This window comes from Ceratotherium simum, chromosome 4, assembly GCF_057802395.1.
Source record: "Ceratotherium simum simum isolate JZ-2026a chromosome 4, ASM5780239v1, whole genome shotgun sequence".
NCBI classification, from domain to species: domain Eukaryota; kingdom Metazoa; phylum Chordata; class Mammalia; order Perissodactyla; family Rhinocerotidae; genus Ceratotherium; species Ceratotherium simum.
This window is the reverse complement of record NC_141903.1, coordinates 80,415,613-80,438,821: the sequence shown is the minus strand read 5'-3', so window position 1 is coordinate 80,438,821 and position 23,209 is coordinate 80,415,613. Positions and strand designations below refer to the sequence as shown.

Genomic DNA, 23,209 nt, shown 5'->3' with positions numbered 1-23,209 from the left:
GAGCTGGCGGCCTGGGATTCAGCAGAGCTTGCAGCCGCCGAGGCAGTCATAGTCTGTATTAACTTGTGTGTGTTCCCGATTGAAGCTAGATGATGAGTGAGAAGCTTTGAATACGAGTATTTGAATCAGTATTGTACTGATATCATTTGAAACATGCATTGGTCAGAATGCTTTGCTTTTGTTGCACTGCAAATCCCACCTTCTGCTTAGTGAAAACCTAGAGGTGCAGAAAAGTCTTTGGATCACTTATGAAAACGTGGGTCAGCGAGGAAGGAAAGGAGTTCCGTGAATTACAGGTGTGATTAAGGGCCCATACTCCAGCAATGTCCGTAACTTGTGCCATAGAATTCCCATTTATTAATATTAGTGTAGTTCTTTTATAGTTGTGACTTTGTAAGTACAACATTGAAGTAAAACAAATTAATAGTGTACTTCCCTTCAACACTTTTTCTTGGTGGCCGATACAATATTTTATTTGAGAATTAATTTTGACAGTCTACTGCAGAATATATAGGACAAATGACTTGTCTATATAAAGTTAGCACCTCCCCCTTACTTGTTCTCTACCTAGGTTAACTTATGGATGCATTTATAAAGGTGGACCTTGAGGAGAGGAAAATGTTGATGGGAAGTGGTAATAGTAGACAAAACTTGTTTTATAGATCACTCAGATCTGTCTTAATTGACCTTTAGAATTTCGACAACTTTTGATGAGTATCAGAGGAAAAAAGATTTGGTTTATATGTTGACAGTCACTCTGGACCATTGAAAGGTTTTTTTTTTGGATAAGCATCTTTGGAGGATTTAGAAAGGACTTAAAAAATGACTTAGGAAAAGATTCTGTAGTAATCCATTTTTCACTTAAGGCTACATCTTCTGATACTTAAGGTGGAAAATTAAAGTTAGTCTTATTTATGTCAGCCATAGTATGGGGGTGTTGTATTCCTTTTATAGTGCTCAATATGAGTTAAATTTTTTTGTCTAATTTTGCTCCAACTTATCATGTTATGTCTATGTATTGCAGACTTTTCTAAAGGTGTTCTGAGAGTGTTAAAAATTCCAGTTTCCAGCACTGTTTCACCTTCAAGCCATTTTGAAAAAGTCAGATTTAAATATTAAGTGCCCACTATATGCTCAGCACTGTGGTTATAATAAAGTGCAACTTTTCATACTCAAAGAATATAGTCTTATTCCAGTTCCTAACTGAATTGAATTAGGCATATTTAGTATATTGTAGTTCTAAATTTTTTTAAGTCAAATTTATTTTGTAGAGCAATTCTAGGTTCACGGCAAAATTGAGCAGAAAATACAGAGCATTCCCATTAAATTTTTAATAATAAACATGAATGGGTACATAGGACAAATTGTGTTTGTGAGAAGTCCATTGTGTAAGATTTTCATCATTATCACGTATATGTATTTGGGAATAAAAATAATATTTGTATGACTGTATATGAGAATTGTTCATGTTCTAAAAAGTATCCTCCATTTCTAGTATGTTTTTTAAATTTGCCACTGAGAAGTACAAATTTCCCTCTTTTCTTTATCTTAGATATCAACCCAGAGTCACTGGAGGCAATACAGTGTAGTGGTTAAGCGTGCAAATTCTGAAGTTAGACAAGATTTGGGTTGGAATCCTGACTCTGCCACTTACTAGCTGTGTGATCTTGGAAAGGTCAGTTTCCCCATCTGTAAAATGGGGATAATAATGGTACCTCCCTCATATGGTCGTTTTTAAAGTTTAATGAAAACCTTGAACATATTCAGCACAGTGCCTGGCACATAGTAAGTGTTCAGTAAATAGTCTCCCCAAATAACAAGAATATAATTTTATTGTCATTAAATTGCCTACTAATTCTATTGGTATAGGGACTCTTTTCCTAATAGCTATTTTAGAGAATGTTTTGAACTCCAAAGGCCTGTCTGCCATAATTAATTATATTAAAATTTTATTTTTACTTCATAAAAGCTTCTAGCAGATTAAGCAGGTTCAGAGATGAAATTCAAGTGTTTTCTATAAATTCCTATTTTCAATGAAAGGAGAAAAAAGCCTTAGTGACTTGGTTAAATAATGTCAAATTTCCCATAAAAGTATTGAAGAAATGTTTTTGGACTAAATTAATATTTGACTAGTTACTGTTCACTGTAGTTATTGATAGCATGGTATTAAGGAAGTTGGGGTCCCAAGATTGAGTCCACAGTGGTGTGTTAGACTAGGGTTCCACCTTGTATCCAGCTAGTGTGGTGTGTTGCTCACAAGAGAGTCAAGTGACAGTATGTAGATAGACGAGTGCCAATATATTAAGGCTATTAGTATTTTGTACCTTGTTTTTTTGTGTGTGCATGGTGAATCATTAGTCTTGTGTTTATTACTGAGCATTTTCATCAGATTACTTAAGGCTGGAAAAGTTTGTATAATTTTAACTATTACATTTATTTGAATATTTTCCTTTTTGCAAGTTTTGAGGAAAAAATTAAAATTATCCCCATATATTTTTATGCTACAAAAGGTTCGTCATCTAAAACTGCTAACAAATTTCTTTTTCAAGAGAGAGAAAGGTTAAAGAAGTTTGTCGCTGGTACTCCCTGTAATTTTATGGAGCTGCTTTTCATGGTCCTCGTTATTTTTCTCTTCCTAGAGGTGATGGATGATAGTACAGGAGTATTGTTCCCTTAGTCCACCTTCACTTATATAAAGAGATTTTAAACTGTGAGCCTGCAGGAGGTCCTTGGGCTGAATGCAACCCAGAGATGAATATTGCTTGCTCTGAGTGTATTTGGAACATTTAGTGATTAGTTACCACCGTTTAAAAATAGGGAGACTTCACATTTAAGAAGTTTCGATTTCTAGCATTGCTTGAGAAATCACAGGACTTAGCTCTACCTGGTTGCTGTTTCTGCTTGAGAGTAGCTTGCTAGAGCTGAGTAGTGGCTGCCCCTGTTAGATGAGTTCTGAGCTCTCCAGTAAGTCTCCACCAGGCCTGCTTTGCCTTTGATATTATTTGCCTGGTATCTGGCCTAGATCTATCTTACCCTGGACCTAATATACCCTCAAACCTGAAACTTGAAGGAAAAAGAAATAAGAACTGTAAATAATACCTTTCTTTTCCTTAAAAATCATCTACTGTCTCTACAAAATAAAATCATTCTTAATTAAGTCAAATAATTGTTAAAGGATAATGTTAGGACATGTACCATTTGTTAACTTTGTCAGTGATTGCATTGTAACTATGGATGAGTCATTATTTCTAAAAAATGGGGGTGAGAATTGCAAAGATTACCTATGGACAGAGTGGTTGCTGACCAGGGCTCAGATATTTTCACTGTATTTGTATGAGTAGTAGGGCAGTGTAGTAGGTGTTTAATTTAAGGGATATAACAATGAGTAAGATGCCACATTTCTCAATGAGTCTTTCTTCTGGGGGAATTTTAGATCTAGTAGGAAGTTAAGTAAACCGATTACTGTGATTCACGCTAGCTTAAGATAAATATCATACGTGAAGTATGTGCAAAGGGTCATGGAGGTTAAAAGAATAAGAAATTTTTATAGTTAGGATCAATAAAGTCTTTGAGGAAAAGTAGCAGGTATGTTTTTCCTGCTGTTTAATTTATTTTCTGAACAAGAAGTTATTGGTTCTTATGCCCTTTGCCTAATGATTCTGTCAGATGAAAAAGAATTATGAGTTAAATAAATATAAACTTGACCCTTGGTGGTATCTGTCCTACTGAACTCTTAATTGTTTACCTGTGGTCTGGAGGGAGGTTGAAGGGGGTGCCTGTAGTTACTGAAAATGCAGAGCACAGCCACAAGCTAGACTTGGTCTGGATCATTCATTAGCCACTCTGGGGAAACCAGGCAAACATTATTGACAGAGACAAAAAGAAAAAGGACAGCTAAATTAGGAAGAAGAAAGGGAAAATGAAGAGTAGGCCTTGCTTTGCTCCTATCTCTTTACTGGCCATTAGGAGAATGAGAGAATGCCTTTAAGAGCACCTCAAATACCCAAAACAGTACCTTGGTGGGGGCGGGGGGGGGGCACTTATAATGATCATTAATAACAATTATTATTGCTGACATTCCTTGGTTGCTTACTATGTAGCAGGAACGTTCTAATTGGTTTACATGTGTTGTTTTAGTTAGTATTGCTTCACTCCAAAACTTAGTTGCTAAAACAACATTTATTTGCTCTTGATTCTAAAATTTGGGCAGGGTCTGATGGAGACTGCTCCTTGTGTCATCTGTTGGCCATAATGTCCCAGGTGGCTTCTTAAGTCTGGTACATCAGCTGGGATGGCTGGAACAGCTGGTGGCTAGCTAGGCATCTCTCCCCCTCCCTCCCTCTCCCTGCCTTCCTCTCCCTGTCTCTCCCCTCCTCCCAGTAGCCTCTCCACATCATTACCTTGAGCTTCTTCACAGCATGGGCAGCTGGGTTCCAGGAGGGAGCTATCCAAGAGGACAAGCCTCGCTGTGCCAACACTCATCAAGCCGCTGTGTTCTTCATGTTTGTTAATGTTCCACTGGCCAGTGCTAATCACATGACTCAGTCCAGATTTAATATGGGAAGGGACTATACAAAGGCATCGATACTGGGAGGTGAGATTTCTTGGGGGTACCAAAGTATAGCCTACTGTATGTGTTATTCATTTACATGTAATATCAGATAATACTAGAATACTAGTGGTGAGGGAGAAGGTGGGAGAAAGGGCAAGTACTTACGAGTTCTTTCCTTAGGCTCAACTTGGTAAATTGTCTTTTATTAAATGATACAAATATCCCCACAATAGATTTTGCTTCTGACCACCATTATCTTAATTTTAAACCAAAGATATTGAGTATAGATGTTGGTTATGGCTCATTGTTTGAATATGCAAGTGTATGTATGATCGGTGTGTTATCTTGAAATTATCTGCAGTACATTTCAGTTGTGGGCTAAGTTAAAAGTAGTTGTTATCAGATACAGTTTACTGATAACTTCTTCATGTGTCTAATCATATCTCAACAGGATTTGGAGTATAATTTTAGGTGTTTCAGTGATTAATGAGTAAAACAATGAACATTATGGGGGACAAAAAGAAATATAAAAGCATATACAATCCAGTTGGAAGATGAGGCATTAAATGATAGAGAAATAAGATGATAAAATTAAATTATAGACACGTTGTATAGATATGTTTTTCAAATTAGAGGATACTTGTGGAAGAGTTGAAAGAATGAAAGTATATGAAAGAATGATTGAAATTTCATGCCATAATCCTCTTTTACTGAAGTTTTATAGAAAGTTTGATTAACTTTTGTAGCATTGATGTTTGATATTATACTCATAAGAGTGCTATGTATAGTACGTAGTATTTTAGTGATAGAGGAAACTCTCATTGCTCAGGTGCAGAAGCAGACTCAGGTAGAGTGCTTGCTTAAAGTCACATAGCTGTGTGGTGGTAGAACTGGGACAGAATCCAGTTCCATAATTTGTCAGGTATGTTTAGATTTGAGTAATATTTATAATTAATTTTTGGGGGGAGGGGATGGAAAGACAGATGCCCAGTATTGACTAATCATTTACCATATGCTGGGCACTTTGCATAGATTATCTCATTTAATTCTCACAACTATACAGTAGAATAGATATTATCTACATTTTTATTGTTGAGAAAACTGAATGATAGAACTGGAATTCTAATGCAAATACTTTACTTTTTCCTTTGCCTTGTCCCCTTTCTAGTACATAGAATACACACGTATGTATGTGTACCCATACAAATCTTAATATACTTCAGGGCTGGCTGGTCTCTGGATGTTATGGACTGAATTGTGTCCTCCCGAAATTCATAGGTTGAAGCCCTAACCCCTAATGTGGCTGTATATGGAGATAGGAACTTTAAGGAGGTAGTTAAGGTTAAATGAGGTCATAAGGGTTGGTCCATAAGCCAGTAGGAACTGGTGTTATAAGAAGAGAGAGACAGGGCCGACTCCGTGGCTTAGCGGTAAGTGCACGCGCTCTGCTACTGGCAGCCTGGGTTCGGATCCCAGGAGCACACCGACGCACCGCTTCTCCGGCCATGCTGAGGCCACATCCCACATACAGCAACTAGAAGGATGTGCAGCTGTGACATACAACTATCTACTGGGGCTTTGGGGAAAAACAAAAAAGGAGGAGGATTGGCAATAGATGTTAGCTCAGAGCCGGTCTTCCTCAGCAAAAAGAGGAGGATTAGTGTGGATGTTAGCTCAGGGCTGATCTTCCTCACAAAAAAATAAATAAAGTGAATTTCATTTTGCTATTTACATTTAAAAAAAAAAAGAAGAGAGAGACACCAGGAGTACATGTGCACAGAGGAAAGGCCATGTGAGGACACAGTGAGAAGGCTGCCATCTGCAAGCCATGAGGAGAGGCCTTACTAGAAACCAACTCTGCTAGCACCTTAATCTTGGACTCAGCCTCCAGAACTGTGAGAAAATAAATTTGTGTTGTTTAAGCCATCCAGTCTGTGGTATATTGTTATAGTAGCCTCAGGTGACTGATACACTGGGTAACCCTGCATCTTTAAAAATGGCTTTGGATGATTTTGGAGCAGATTAAATACACATTCTATAGCTTGTCTTTTTCTCCTCTTAATGGTCTTTTGCAGAGCAAAAGTTTTTTTTTGTTTTTTTTGTGAGGAAGATCAGCCCTGAGCTAACATCCATGCTAATCCTCCTCTTTTTTTTTGCTGAGGAAGACTGGCTCTGAGCTAAGATCTATTGCCAATCCTCCTTTTTATTTTTTCCCCAAAGCCCCAGTAGATAGTTGTATGTCATAGTTGCACATCCTTCTAGTTGCTGTGTGTGGGACGCGGCCTCAGCATGGCTGGAGAAGCTGGAGAAGCGGTGCATCAGGGCGCGCCCGGGATCCGAACCCAGGCTGCCAGCAGCGGAGCGCGCGCACTTAACCGCTAAGCCACGGGGCCGGCCCAGACCAAAAGTTTTTAATTTTGATGAGGCGTAATTTATTAATGTTTCCTTTCGTAGGTTGTGCTTTTGGAGGCAAGTCTAAGAACTCTTTGTCTAGCCTAGGTCTCGAAGATTTTCTCCTAATTTTCTCTAAAAGTTTTATAATAAGTTTTATGTTTTATAGTTAAGTCCATGATCTATTTTTGATTTCATTTTAATAAAAGATATGAAGTTTAGATTGAGGTTCATATTTTTCCTATGGATATTTGATTGCTTCAGCATCATTTGTTGAAAAGGCAGATATCCTTCCATTGAATGGCTTTTGCACTTTCGTCAAAAATCAATTGGACATATATGTATGGGTTTACTTCTGCATTTTGTATTGTGTTTCATTGATCTGTATGTCTCTATCTGCTAATGTCACACTCTTGATTACTGTAGCCATATAGTAAGCCTTAATATTGGGTAGAGTGATTTGTCTCACTTTTCAATATGGTTTTAGCTATTCTGAGGCTTGTGTCTTTACGTACAGATTTTAGAACAAGCTTGTCCATGTCTACAAAAACTTCTGAGATTTTCATAGGAATTGCATTAAACCTGTAGATCAGTTTGGGGAGAATTGACATCTTTACCATATTGACATAGTATATGTCTTCATTTATTTAGGTCTTCTTTGATTTCTTTAATCAACATTTTGTAATTTTTGGTATGTCAGTTCTGCACACCTGTTGTTAAGTTTATACTTAATTTTTTGTTTTCTTTGGAACAAATTTGTAAATGTTAGTACGTTTGCAATTTCAGTTTCCACATGTTCATTGTTAGTATATAGAAATGTGATTTGTGTTTTATGTTGGTCTTCTATCCTGCGACCTTGCTAAACTTACCTTTTAGTTCTAAGAGGCTTTTTACAGATTCCTTGAGATTTTCTACGTAGATAATCATGTCAACTGCAAATAGAGACAGTTTTTACTTCTTTATTTCCAATCTGTGTGCCTTTTATTTCTTTTTCTTGTCTTTTTTTAAAAAAATTAATCCACCTTTTAATTTATTTATCTTTTTGTGAGGAAGATCATCCCTGAGCTAACATCCATGCCAATCTTCTTTTTGCTGAGGAAGACCGGCCCTGAGCTAACATCTATTGCCAATCCTCCTCCTTTTTTTTTTCCCTTTTTCTCCCCAAAGCCCCAGTAGATAGTTGTATGTCATCATTGCACATCCTGCTAGTTTCTGTATGTGGGATGCTGCCTCAGCATGGCCGGACAAACAGTGTGTCACTGCGCGCCCGGGATCCAAACCGGGGCCATCAGTAGCAGAGCGCCTGCACTTAATGGCTAAGCCAAGGGGCTGGGCCCCTCTTTTTCTTGTTTTATTGCCGCGGCTAATGCTATATTGAATGAGAGTGATGAGAGCAGACATCCTTGCTTTGTTCCTTGTCTTAAGTGGAAAGCATTTAGCATTAAGTATGATGTTAACTGGAGGCTCTTTAGTGGGGGGGGGGGGTTGATAGATACTTTTTATCAAGTTGAGGTAGATCACCTCTCTTCCTAGTTTTCTGAGAGTTTTTATCCTGAATGGGTGCTGGATTTTGTCAAATGCTTTTTCTGGGTTAATTTATATGATCGTATGATGTGATGTAGTGTTGGGCTACTGTTGACCTTCATGCATCAGAAGGAGGATCATCAAGCCATGACAATGTCAATGGTTGGATGTCAGGAGCAGGCGATGTTGATGGTTACTTGAACTCAAGCACCGTGATATTGTGACAATTGATCTGATAATCGAGATGGCTACTGAGTGAGTAACAGGCGTGTAGCGTGTACAGCGTGGGTATGCTGGACAAAGGGATGATTCATGTCCCGAGTGGAATGGAGCAGACAGCACAAGATTTCATCACACTACTCAGAGCTGCGTGCAATTTAAAACTTATGAATTGTTTATTTCTGGAAGTTTCCTTTTAATATTTTTGGACTGAGATTGACCATGGGTAGCTGAAACCACAGAAAGTGAAACCATGGATAAGGGAGTACTACTGTATTTTAACTATTTACATTTACAGTAATTATTGATATGTTAGTACTTAAGTCTGTCATTTTACTTTTTGTCTCCTGTTCTCTCTGTTTCTCATTTCTGTTTCTCTTTTTTTGCTTTCCTGTGGGTTACTTGAACATTTGTTAGGATTTCATCGTAATTTGTTCATAATGTTTTTTAAATTTATCATTTTGTAGAGTTTTCTTAGTGGTTGTCCTGAGTATTAAAATATACATATGTAAATTACCACAGTCTATTGGTGTAAACATTTTATCAGTTTGAGTGAAGTCTGGAAACTATTCTTCCATTTAGATCCCTTTGCCATCCCACTTTGTAAATATCATTGTCTTGACTATTTCTTCTACACACATTGAGCAGCTCGTTGGATGGTGTTAATATATATATATTTTTATTTTGGTAAAATATTCCTGACATAAAATTTACCATTTTAACCATTTTTAAGTGTATAGTTCTGTGGCGTAAAGTACATTCACATTGCTGTTGTGTATTACCACCATCCATCTCCAGAACTTTTCCATCTTCCTCAACTGAAACTATGTACCCATTAAACAGTAACTCCCCATTCCCCTCTCCCACAGCCTGTGGCAACCGTCATTTTACTTTCTGTCTCTGAATTTGACTACTCTAGGTACCTCCTGTAAGTGGAGTCATACAATATCTGTCTTTTGTGACTGATTTATTTTACTTAGCATAATGTCTTCAAGGCTCATCTGTGTTGTAGCATTTATTGGAATTTTCTTTTTAAGGCTGAATACTATTCTAGCCTTATCCCATGTTATTTTTATCCATTTATCCATTGATGGACACAGGTTTCTTCCACCTTTTGCCTATTTTGAGTAGTGCTGCTTGAACATGGTGTACAAATATCTTTTCAAGTCACTACTTTCATTTTGGAAATATACCTAGAAGTGGAATTTCTGGATCACATCGTAATTCTGTGTTTAAGTTTTTGAGGAATTGCCATATCGTTTTTGGTAGCGGCTGCACCATTTTACATTTCCATTAGCAATGCATGAGGGTTCCAGTTGCTCCACATCCTTACTGCCACTTGTTATTATTATTATTTTTTTATAATAACTATCCTAATGGGTGTGAAATGGTATTACATTGTCGTTTTGACTTGCATTTCCCTAATGAATAGTGGTGTTGAGCATCTTTTCATGTGTTTATTGGCCATTTGTATATCTTCTTGGGAGAAATGTCTATTCAAGTCCTTTGCCTATTTTTTAATCAGGTTGTTTGTTCTTTTGTTGAGTTTTAGGAGTTCTATGTATATTCTAGGTATCAATCCCTTTTCAGATAAATGGTTTGCAAATATTTTCTCCCATTCTATGGGTGGCCTTTTCACTCTGTTGATAGTGTCAGAGGTTTTTAATTTTGATAAACTCCAACTTGCCTGTTGTTTTTGGCCTGTGTAATTTTTATTTCATCCATCAACTGTGATTTTAAAACCTCTTTGAGTAGAAGGGTAGTCTGTTGAGTCTATCTGTTGTTTTCACCCATATTTTTGCTTTTCCCATTGTTCTTTCTTCTTCCCTGATGTTCCAAGATTCCTTCTTCTGTCATTTGAAGAACTTTCTTAGCCATTCTTGAAGGACGTGTCTGCTAATGATAAGTTCTTTTAGTTTTCTTTTTCCTCCTTAGGTCTTTACTTTCCCCTTATTCCTCAAAGATAATTTTGTCAGACATTTGTCAGAGTTTATGGTTGACAGTTCCTTTCTTTCAGCACTTGAAAAATTTTTTGTTACTTTTTCCCTGAACTTCATGGTTTCAGATGAGAAATGTGCTGTCATTTGAATTGGTCTTCCCCTATACATAATGCATCCTTTTTTTGTGCTTGCTTTCAAGATTTTTTCTTTGTCTTTGTTTTCAGACGTGTAATGATGATATGTCAAGGTGTAATTTCTGTGGGTGTACCTTTCTGTGGTTCGCTCACTTGAATCTGTAGGTTCATGTCTTTCTCTAAATTGGGAAGTTTTCAGCCGTTCTTTTTTTGAATACTCTTTCAACTCCACCCTCTTTCTCTTCTCTGCACAGAACTCCAATGATAGGGACTTAGTTAGATCTTTTGTTATTGTCTGTCCCATAGGTCTTTGAGATTGTTAGTTTCTTTTCAGTCATTTTTCTCTCTTTTGTTCAGACTGGGTAGATTCTATTGATCTGTCCTCAAGTTCACTGATTCTGTTCTGTGTAATTCCTACCATTGAGCTCATCCAATAAGGTTTTTTTTTTTTTTTTTCTTATTGTGGTTTTCAGTTCTATAATTTCCATTTGATGTGGAGTAACAGGAACTTTCATTATTTCTGGTGGCAATGCAAAATGGTACAGCCACTTTGGAAGATAGTGTGGGGGTTTCTTAAAAACTAAACATACTCTTACCATATAATCCAGCAATTGTACTCCTTGGTATTTTCCCAAATGAATTAAAAACTTATGTCCATAAAAAAGCTGCACACGGATGTTTATAGCAGCTTTATCCACAAATGCCAAAACAAAGATGGAAACAACCAAGATGTCCTTCAGTAGGTGAATGGATAAATAAACTGAGGTACATCCAGACAATGGAATAATCTTCAGCACTAAAAAGAGATGAGCTATCAAATAATGAAAAGACATACAGGAACCTTAACACATATTAGTAAGTGTAAGAAGCCAAACTCAAAAGACCACATAACTGTATGAGTCCAACTATATGACATTCTGGAAAAGGCAAAACTATAGAGACAGTAAAAAGATCACCAGGGGTTGAGGGTGGGAGGAAGGAGGGATGAAGAGGCAGAGCACAGAGGATTTTTAGGGCAGTGAAACTACTCTGTCTGATATTACAGTGACGGATACATGTCATTTTACGTTTGTCAAAACCCATAAAATGTATGACACCAAGAATGGATCCTAACGTAAACCATGGACTTTGGGTGATAATGATGTGTCAATGTAGGTTCATTGATTGTAACAAGTGTACCACTGTGCTGCAGAATGTTGATAGTGGGTGAGGTTGTATATGTGTGGGGACAGGGGATATATAAGAATTCTCTGTACTTTCTATTCTATTTTGCCTTGAACTTGAAGTTGCTCTAAAAATAAAGTTTATTAATTAAAAAAAAATGGAGTTGGAAAAATACAACACTCCTTTAAGCCTATCTACAAGCATTCACCATTTTACTCAAATAGCATTCCTGTTAATTATCCATCACTTTTAACTGTTAAGTCAAATGCCTTTTTGATATGCATCCTCCTAGCCCTAATTATTTTGAAAAGATCACTGTAAAAACACGTGAAACAAAAGGGTAAGGTGCTAGACAGAATTAAGTTGCTGGCTGCCAAGAGACTTCATAAAGAAGCAATAGCAAACGTGATTTCTCCAGGGTGTGCAACTCAAATTTAAGTTAGTCAAGTTCAAGAGTTGACTGGACTCAAGATTGTTGGTCCATTCTAACGAAGTTCACAAGTGACTAGTAAAGAAACTACAACAATTTTTCTATTAACAACAAAAAATAAATGCCTGCATATATCTCTTCCCAGCTCACTCTCCCCCTGCAACCCTGTTAAGTGGGAAGCCCTTGGTGTCAGTGTTTTGGATTTTGGCCATTCTAATAGGTGTCAGTCCTTTGGTAGATGTGTCTTTTGCAAATATTTTCTCCTAGTCTGTGGCTGGTCTTCTCATTCTCTTGACATTCTCTTTCACGGAGCAGAAATTTTGAATTTTAATGAAGTCTAGCTTACCTATTATTTCTTTTATGAATAATGCCTTCGTTGGATCTGAAAAGTCATCACCATATCCAAGATCATCCAGGCTTTCTTCTACATTATCTTCTAGGAGCTTGATAGTTTTGCACTTTACATTTAGGTCTGTGATCCATTTTGAGTTAATTTTTGCGAAGGATGGTAAGATCTGTGTCTAGATTCATCTTTTTGCATTTGAATGTCCAGTTGTTCCAGCACTATTTGTTCAGAGACTATCATTGTATGGCGTTTGTTCCTTTGTCCAAGATCAGTTGACTGTATTTATGTGGGTCTATTACTGGGCTCTCTATTCTGTTTCATTGATCTATTTGTCTATTTTTTCACCAGTATCACATTGTCTTGATTACTGTGGCTTTACAGTAAATCTTGAAGTCAGGTAATGGCCGTTCTCCGACTTTGTTCTTTTCCTTTAATATTGAGTTAGCTATTCTGGGCCTTTTGCCTCTCCATATAAACTTTAGAATTATAGTTTGTCAATATCCACAAATTAATTTACTGGGATTTTGATTAGGATTGCCTAGGATGTAGATTAAATTGGAAGGAAATGATATCTTGACAAATATTGAGTCTTCATGTCCATGGACATGGAATAGCTTTCCATTTATTTAGTTCTTCTTTAATTTTGTTCATCAGAGTTTTGTAGTTTTCCTCATATAGATCTTGTACATATTTTGTTAGATTTATACCTGTGTCTTTCATTTTTTGGGGTGCTGATAAAAATGGTAATGTGTTTTAAATTTCACATTCCACTAGTTCATAGCTGGTATATAGGAAAGCTACTGTATGTTAACCTTGTATCCTGCAACCTTGCCATAATCTATTATTAGTTTCAGGACTTTTTTTGTCGATTCTTTTGAATTTTGTACATATACAATCATCATCTGCAAAGAAAGTTTTATTTTTTGCTTCCCAATCTGTATGTCTTTTATTTCCTTTTCTGGTCTAACACATTAGTTAAGATTTCTAGTACGATGATGAAGTGGAGTGGTGAGAGAAGGTATCCTTGCCTTGTTCCCAGTCTTAGTGGGAAAACTTCAAGTTTCTCACCATTGAGGGTAATGTCAGTTGTAGGTTTTTTTGTCAAGTTCTTTAAAGTTGTAAGACCTTTATTAAGTTAAGGAAGTTCCCTTGTGTTTCTAGATTTGAGAGATTTTTGTCTTATCATTTAATGAGCGTTATATTTTGTCAAATGTTTTTTCTGCATCTATTTATATGATCATGTGATTTTTCCATAGCTTGTTGATGTGATGGATTATATTAATGGATTTTCAAATCTTCAATTACCCTTGCATACCTGGGATAGATCTCACTTGATTATGGTGTACAATTATTTTTATACATCGTTGGATTTGATTTGCTAATATTTTGTTGAGGATTTTGCATCTATGTTCATGATAAATATTGGTCTGCAGTTTTCTTGTAATTTCTTTAGTTTTGGTATTAGGATTTTGCTGGCTTCATAGAATCACTTAGGAAGTATTCCCTCTAATTCTATCTTCTGGAAGAGATTGTAGAGAATTGGTATAATTTCTTCCTTTAATGTTTGGTAGAATTCACCAGTGAACCCATCTCGGCCTGGTTCTTTCTGTTTTGGAGGGTTATTAATTATTGATTCAATTTCTTTAATAGCTATAGGCCTATTCATATCATCTATTTTTTCTTGTGTGAGTTTTGGCAAATTGTGTTTTTCAAGGAATTGGTCCATTTCATATGGGTTATCAAATTTGTGGGCATGGAGTTGTTTGTAGTGTTCATTTTAAATGTCCATGAGATCCGTCATGATGTCCCCTCTTTAATTTCTTTTTTTTTTTTTTTAAAGATTTTTTTTTTCCCCAAAGCCCCAGTGCATAGTTGTGTATCCTAGTTGTATGCCTTTCTAGCTCTTCTGTGTGGGATGCCGCCTCAGCATGGCTTGATGATCCGTGCGTAGGTCTGTGCCCAGGATCTGGACCGGCCCTGGGCCACTGAAGGAGAACATGCTAACTTAGCCACTATGCCACCCAGCTGACCCCCTTTAATTTCGTTCCCCCCCCCCCAAAGCCGCAGTAGATAGTTGTATGTCATAGCTGCACATCCTTCTAGTTGCTGTATGTGGGACGCGGCCTCAGCATGGCTAGAGAAGCGGTGCGTTGGTGCGCGCCCGGGATGCGCCCGGGATCCGAACCTGGGCCGCCAGCAGCGGAGTGCGCGCACTTAACCGCTAAGCCACGGGGTCGGCCCTTTAATTTCTGATAATAGTAATTTGTGTTTTCTTTTTTGTTCTTAACCTAGCTAGAGGCTTATTGAGTTTATTGATTTTTTTCAAAAAACCACCTTCTGGTTTCATTGATTTTCTGTTTACAATTTCAAAAAACTGAGCTTTGCTCTAATTTTTATTATTTCTTTTCTTCTGCTTACTTTGGGTTTAATTTGCTCTTCTTTTTCTAGTTTCCTAAGGTGGATGCTTAAATTATTGATTTTAGATCTTTTTTTCTAATTTACGCATTCAGTGCTATAAATTTTTCTTTATGGACTATTTTTGCTACATCTCACAAATCTTAATAAGTTGTATTTTCATTTTCATTTAGTTCAAAATATTTTAAAATTTCCCTTGAGATTTATTTGATGCATGTGTTATTTAGAATTTTGTTGTTTAATCTCCAAGTATTTTGAGATTTTCAAGCTATCTTTCTGTTATTGATATCTATTTTAATTCCGTTGTCGTCTGAGACCAGACATTGTATGGTGTCTATTTTAAATTTAATTGGTGAATGTTCCATATGAGCTTGAGGAGAATGTGTTATCTGCTGTTGTTGGATGAAATAGTCTGTAGATGTCAGTTATATCCAGGTGATTGATGGTGTTGTTGAGTTCAACTATGTCCTTGCTGATTTTCTGCCTGTTGGATCTGTCTATTTCTGATAGAAGATTGTTAAAATCTCCAACTATGATTGTGAATTCACGTATTCCACCTTGCACTTCTATCAGTTTTTGCCAGACGTATTTTGACGCTCTCTGGTTGGGCTTATACATGCTAAGGATTGTTACGTCTTCCTGGGGGTATTGACCCCTGTATCATTATGTAATGACCCTCTTTATCCCTGATAACTTTCCTTGCTCTAACGTCTGCTCTGTCTGAAATTATTATAGCTACTCCAGCTTTTGTTGTTTGATCAGTGTTAGCATGATATATCTTTCCTCTTCTCTTTTACTTTTTTTCCACACAAAGTTACAAAAATTTTGTGATGAGAACTTTTAAGATCTCCATGTCTTTATCTTTAATCTTTATGTGTCTTTATATTTAAAGTTGGTTTCTTGTAGACAACATATAGTTGTGTCTCATTTTTTGATCCACTCTGACAATCTTTGTCTTTTAATTGGTGCCTTAGACCATTGACCTTTAAAGTGATTATTGATATAGTTGGATTAGTATCTACCATATATATTACTGTTTTCTATTTGTTGCCCTTGTTCTTTGTTCTTATTTTTGTCTAACACACTTATTCTGCCTTTTGTGGTTTTTTTTTTTTTTTTTTTTTTGCTGAGGAAGATTTGCCCTGAGCTAACATCCGTGCCAATCTTCTTCTATTTTTTTTTTTAGTATGTGGGCCGGCAGCGCAGCATGGCAGCTAACAGCGGTGTAGGTCCCTGCCTGGAAACCAAACCCAGGCTGCCGAAGTGGAGCGCATTAAACTTAACCACTAGGCCACTGGGGAGAATGTATCATTTTATATGATTCCATAGTCTCTCCTTTCTTAGCATATCAATTATACTTATTTTACTTTTTTTTAGTTTTTGCAGTACACATTTACAGCTAATATAAGTCCACTTTCAAATAATACTATATTGCTTCACAGATAGTGCATTTATTTTGTAACAAAATATTCCTAATTTCTCCTTCCCATCCCTTGTATCATTGCTGTCATTCATTTCACTTATACCATAAGCTTGTATATATAATATATACATAATTGAATACATTGTTGCTATTATTTGGTTGCTTTTCATCTGTTAGGTCAATTAAGAATAAAAAAGTAAAACTTATTTTACCTTCACTTATTCATTCTCTGATGCTCTTCCTTTCCTTATGTAGATCTGAGTTTTTGACCTATATAATTTTTCTTCTCTCTCAAGAACTACTTTTAACATTTCTTGCAAAGCAGATCTACCGTCAACAGATTCCCTCAATTTTTGTTTGTCTGAGAAAGTCTGTATTTTTCCTGTACTTTTGAAGGATAATTTTGCATGGGACAGAGTTCTAGGTTGGTGGTTTCACTCAACACTCCAAATATTTCGCTACACTCTCTTCTTGCTTGCATGGTTTCTTTGGAGTAGTTAGATTTAATTTTTATTTTTGCTCCTGTATAGGTAAGGTGTTTTTTCCTTCTGGCTTCTTTCAGAACTTTATCTTTGATTTTCTGAAGTTTGAAGATGATATGTCTAGGTGTAGTTCTTTTGGCATTTATCTTACTTGGTGTTCTCTAAGTTTCCTGGATCTGTGGTTTGGTGTCTGACATTAGTTAGGGGGATATTCTCAGTTATTATTGCTTAAATATTGCTTCTCTTCCTTTCTCTTTTTCTTCTCCTCTGGTATTCCCATTACATGTATATTATATCTTTTATAGTTGTCCTGCAGTTCTTGGATAGTCTGTTCTGTTTTTTTCAGTCTTTTTTCTCTTTCCTTTTCGGTTTCCTGTTTTCATATTCTCATGTTGAGAGATTCTTTTCTCAGTTGTTTCCAGCATGCTAATGAGTCAAAGGCAGTCTTTATTTCTGTTACAGTGTTTTTGATCTCATAAAATTTCTTTTTGATTCTTTTGTAGAATTTGCATTTCTCTGCTTATATTATCCTTCTTTCATGTTGTCTACTTTTTCCATTAAAAGATTTCTGGTCTGATAATTCCAGCATTCCTACTACATCTGACTCTGGTTCTGATGCTTGCTCTGTCTCTTTAATTTGTTTTTTGCCTTTTAGTATGCCTTGTAATTTTTTTTTTTTGAAAGGTGCACATGGTGTACTGGGTAAAAGTAACTGCAGTAGATAGGCCTTTAATGATGTAGTGCTAAGGTGTGAGGGAAGGAAGTGTTCTATAGTGCTATCATTAGGACTTAGTCTTTTGGCCATCCTATTCCCTGGGACTGTTGAACTTCAGTGCTTCTGTTGTTTTTCTACCCCCTTAGGTGGTACAGGATGGCTGTAGAGGGCTGGTGTTGAGCATTTCCCTTCCCCATATGGAAGGCTAGAGCTGGCTGGAGTTGGGTATTTCGCTTCTCTCAGGTGGGTTAAACTCTTGATAAAACCCCAGCAGGTTAGGGTCTGGTAAATTAATTTCCCCTGGGGACAGGCCTTGTTAAGAAGAACAGAATACTCTGGTATATTTCAAAATGGTTCCTTTCCCTCCACCTGTCAGAAGCATGAGGTGATTTTTCTCAGATGTTTACTGTGAGGATCTGGTTGAGCTCCTGAAAGTAAAACTCACAGAAGTGTTGGGCCCCCCCCATCTCTGGGTCACCCTGGAGTCGTTAACTCTAGAGTGTCCACAGTGGGCCTCTAGTAATTCATTGATTATAGTTCAGGTTTCCCTACTCTGGTGCTGGTTCCTGGGGAGATTTCTCCTGCTGGGTTTCTGTTCAGGTAAGTTATGATTCTCTTTATCTGCCTGTCTCTCAATTTTGGGGGCAGCGGTTTGCCCTAAGGCCTCACTTCTCTGATAGATCTAAGAAGAATTGTTGATTTTTCAGTTTCTTCAGCTTTTTACTTGTTGTTAGGACGGATTAGCGACTTCTAAGTTCCTTATACACCTGACTGGAAGCTGGAAGTGGCTTAAAGGAGTTTTAAGTTAAAAGTTTTAAAGAAGTTAAAAAGAATTTGGTTTGTGGGAATTTGGAGGCTAAATCCTTCAGAAGAATGGTAGCTACAGGGGATAGCAAAGTAAGCAGCTTTTTCAATATAGCCAAGAGAAGTAATTTGAATGAGAATATTTTTACTCCTAATAGTAAATATTTAGGTGTCTTTTTAAACAGTCATTTAGCTTGGATTTCTTGTTTTTACTCCAGTGTATTCAAAAGCAAGTTGTGCTTTATTTTTCAATATGTTAATATATTTAGTCAAAATCTAAGGAATTAAGGGAGAGATTTTATCCTTAGACGAAAGCAGTTTTGAACAAATAGAGGGAATTACTAGCCAGTTAGCAAGTGTCCACTGTTTCTTAAGCATCTCATAGCATTTTATAAATTATGCACTGCATTGTTCAGTTACAGGAATTGGTATTCTGTGACTTTTTTGACAGTTAAATAATTTGAGTCTGTGTTCTTGGAAATCTAGAATGCACATAGTACAGGATTCCTGAGTCTTTAATGTACTAAACAAACTTTTTTGTTAACTCTGCTTTTCCTAAGCTTAATTACATGCTTAGTGAACATTCTTTACAGAGCATGCTTTGAGAAACATGGTAATAGCAAGTAGCTAGGTTTCTATCCACCTGGTGCTTACAGCGTTAGTAGTACAGAGGAAGGAACCCACAGTTGAGGCTTTGGAAAACCTGAGTTTCTGTTTTTAATGCTTTTAGTGAATCACTATATTGGAAATTTTATTTAATTGCCTCATGATTCAGTTTTCCTTTTGTGAAATATGGTGACTTTTCTCCTCTAATTCACAGTGATGTTAATGTTTTATAATTTATCAAAAAAGCTTTAGTAGAGCACTTATATACAGGATTTATATATGGTTCTTATAGAAGGTGAACATCTGATTCCTACTTTGTGGGGGCAGGTAACACTGATGTGACTTGTCACAGAAATCGGAAACCTGTGTAAATATTGACATAGTGAATGGATCAAGTACAAAGTAAATGGTTTGTTAACTTTATGTAGAGGCAGCAGCGCTAAGACCTTATGTTTTCATGTAATTTTTTTCTCTGCACACACTATAATATGTGGCAGGACAAGATGATGATAAAGCAAGAATAAATATATACATTTTAGTGTTACTTTTTAAGATTTACAGAGATGAGAGGAAGTGTCCCTAGCAGGGAAGCTCATCCTACTTATTAATGATGGAAATAGAATAGAAACATGATAGAAAATTTTTGGATAAAATCACATGCAGTTGTTTTTGAGATAACATCTAATTGTTTCTAATTGCTTCTAATTGCTTTGTTCTAAAGAAGTTAAAACTGTATAAGTTTTAGAATAATGCCTACGATAATTGGGGATGGAAGAGCTTTTTATATGAAGAGAGACTAAAGTAGTCAGGTTTTTTTGTTATTGAAAAAGATTAAAAATGATGGGTATGATTAAAATTTACATAACTACTTAATGAATAGAGAAAGTGAAAAATGGTGACAAAATCCTGAGCGGTATAAAAATACACGTGCCAAAGAGGCAGAAGCATGTATTCCCATCATGTCTCTGACCTCAGTGGTCATGAGTTGTTAGTCGTAGGAAGACAGAACAGATGAGACAGGGCTAGGGCCTGGCTCTGTGTCACCCAGTGACTCAGCTGCTGATACTGACCATACCATTGAGTCCTAGGCTATTGAGCGGAACATAATGGAAGTTTGCAAAGGTTACCACAGTCTTGACGTATGCAAACCTTTGGCAGTATTGAGGGTTAAGGGAGATTGAGTCCAAGATGATGTAATAGGTGAGGGGGAGGGCAGTAGTCTGACACTATACTGTTATAAGGTGTCTAATGTAGCTATAACTTTGACTGCCTAATATTGTTTGTGTGTGTGTGTGTAAAAATACATTGAAGCGTGCTCCCCTTTAATGTTAAAATTGAAGTTTTGGTATAAAGAGTTTTTCTGTACTGTGAATTACTTTTTTTCTTAAGTATGCTTTTTATTGAAGTATAACATGCGTGAAATATAGTATCATGTTTTCATCTCACTGAATTTTAACAATACCTATGTATTAATACATAGATATTGTATTAATAGGATTATCTATGTATACTACTATGTGTTAATACGTATTAATACATTATTAACATATTTACTAATAACACTTATGTAATCCATCTTTAAATCAAGGAACAGAATGTTAGCATTCTAGAAGTCCTTTTGTACTTGCTCCCAGTCTAGTACCCCTACTACCTCTCCCAAAGATAAACACAATCCTAACTTCTTATACCATAGATTATTTTTGGGTTTTTGAATTTTACGTAAATTGAATTTTATATAAATTGCATCATATAGTATGCATTCTTTTGTGTTACTTCTTAAACATTGTTCTGTTCATGAGATTTATCTGTGTTGTTGCATGTAGCAATATTTCACTCATTTCATTGCTTGTAGTGTTACATTGTGACTATACCACAGTTTATTATCCTTTCTGCTATTGATAGATACGACATTTAGGTTGTGTCCAGTTTTGTTATTGCAAATAGTATATTGTAAATTTTCTTGTAATGTTTTTTGATCAACATATATGTGCAGTTATGTTAGTTGTATACCTAGGATTAGAATTGCTGGGTCATAGGATGTTCATATAATAAGCTTGGTAGATATTGTTAAATAGTTTTGCCAAGTGCTGGTACCAATTTACGTTCTCAGTAGTGATGTATGAGAATTCCAGTTACTCCATATTCTTGCCAACAGTTGGTATTGCTTATCCTTTTCATTGAGCTGTTTTGGTGGGTGGGTGATGAAATAGCGCTTGTGGTTTCAATTTGTATTTTCCCGATGTGCTGAATAATAGTGGTGTGTATCTTTTCATATTTATTGATTTATTTGGATAACCTCTTCCGTAAATTATTTGTTCAAGTCTTTTACCTTTCTTCTATTGGCTTGTCTTCTTTTTTCTTATTGATTTCTAGTTGTTTATTCTGGCTGTGAGTCCTTTGTTGGATATATGGTTTAAAGATACCAATTTTGTATCTTGCCTTTTCACTCTCTTAATGCTGTCTTTAATGAACAGAAATTGTTAATTTTAATATAGCCATTTTTCTCTTTATGATTGGTGCTTTTTTGGGGGTCATGTTTAAGAAAGCTTTGCCTGACCTAGGGGCATGAATACATTTGCCGATGTTTTTTCTAGAAGCTTTATTGTTTTTTATGTTTTATTTATAGGTGTAACATATATATGAAATTGAGTTTTGTGTATGGAGTAGGGAAGGGCTCAAGATTTTTTTTTTTAATATGGATATCCAGTTGACCCAGCAACATTAATTAAGAGATTATCTTTTTCAGGTTTGTCATTGTTGTAAGTGAATGGCAGTCTATGTGTGAGTCTGTTACATCTCAATTCTATTCCTTTGGTTAACTTGTCTATCTTTGGGGTAAGTCCTGATAAATGATAGCATAACTAATTGTTCTTCTGTAGGACCTATAGGATTTCTCCCTTTTTGTTACTGAAATTGACAATTTGTGAAATTTTTCTTCTTTTAATTAGTTTTGCTACATTCTTCAATTTTATTAATCTTTCCAAAAACCAACTTTTTTTTTTTTTTTGTGAGGAAGATCGGCCCTGAGCTAACTTCTGCCAATCCTCCTCTTTTTTTGCTGAGGAAGACTGGCCCTGGGCTAACATCCACGCCCATCTTCCTCTGCTTTATATGGGACGCTGCCACAGCATGGCTTGACAAGCAGTGAGTCGGTGTGCGCCCGGGATCCGAACCGGCGAACACCGGGCTGCCGCAGCGGAGCGCGCGCACTTAACCGCTTGCGCCGCCAGGCCGGCCCCTCCAAAAACCAACTTTTGATTTTTTTTCTGAAGTTTTATGTTAAATTGCTTTTGATTTCATTAATTCTGTTCTTTTTTACTTTCTGCCTTTTTTAGGTTTAACTTTTTGTTCTTTCGTTAATTTCTTGAGATAGATACTTAAATAATTATTGTCAAGAACTTCATGTTAAGAAGTGTATTGCTTGGGGCCGGCCCGGTAGCATAGCGGTAAAGTGTACGCGCTTTGCTGGTGGCGGCCTGGTTCGGATCCCGGGTGCGCACCGACACACTGCTTGTCAGGCCATGCTGTGGCAGCATCCCATATAAAGTGGAGGAAGATGGGCACGGATGTTAGCTCAGGGCCAGTCTTCCTCAGAAAAAAAAACAGGAGGATTGGCATGGATGTTAGCTCAGTGCTGATCTTCCTCACACACACACACACACACACAAAAAGTATGTTGCTTAATTTCAAATAGTTGTAAGTAGGTTTTTTTTTGTTTTTGTTGTTTTTGGGTTTTTTTGTTTGTTTAGTGATTTCTTGATTAATTTCATTAAGGCCAGAGAACATACTCTGAATGATTTCAGTCCTTGGAAATGAAGCTTCCTTTTTGATTCAGCATATGGCAGTTTTGATAAATGTTTCCTGTTCACTTGACAGGGATATATATTCTTTTGTTATTGTATACTATTTTCCATATAGGTCGTTACATTATTTTTATGAATCTTGGTCGTATCTTTTTATGTTTACTGATTTTTTTTTTCTTTTGTTCATTTATTTTATCAACTATTAAAAGGAGTATGTTAAAGTTTCCCAACCTACCATGGTTTATGTTTTGATGTTAACAT

General features: G+C 36.4%; 1 protein-coding gene across 1 annotated transcript in view; it reads left to right on the top strand.

The window, feature by feature from the left end:
* Window positions 1–23,209, top strand: part of RASA1 (RAS p21 protein activator 1) — a 97,804-nt gene that overhangs the window by 1,461 nt on the left and 73,134 nt on the right. The gene's annotated exons all lie outside the window — the stretch shown is intronic.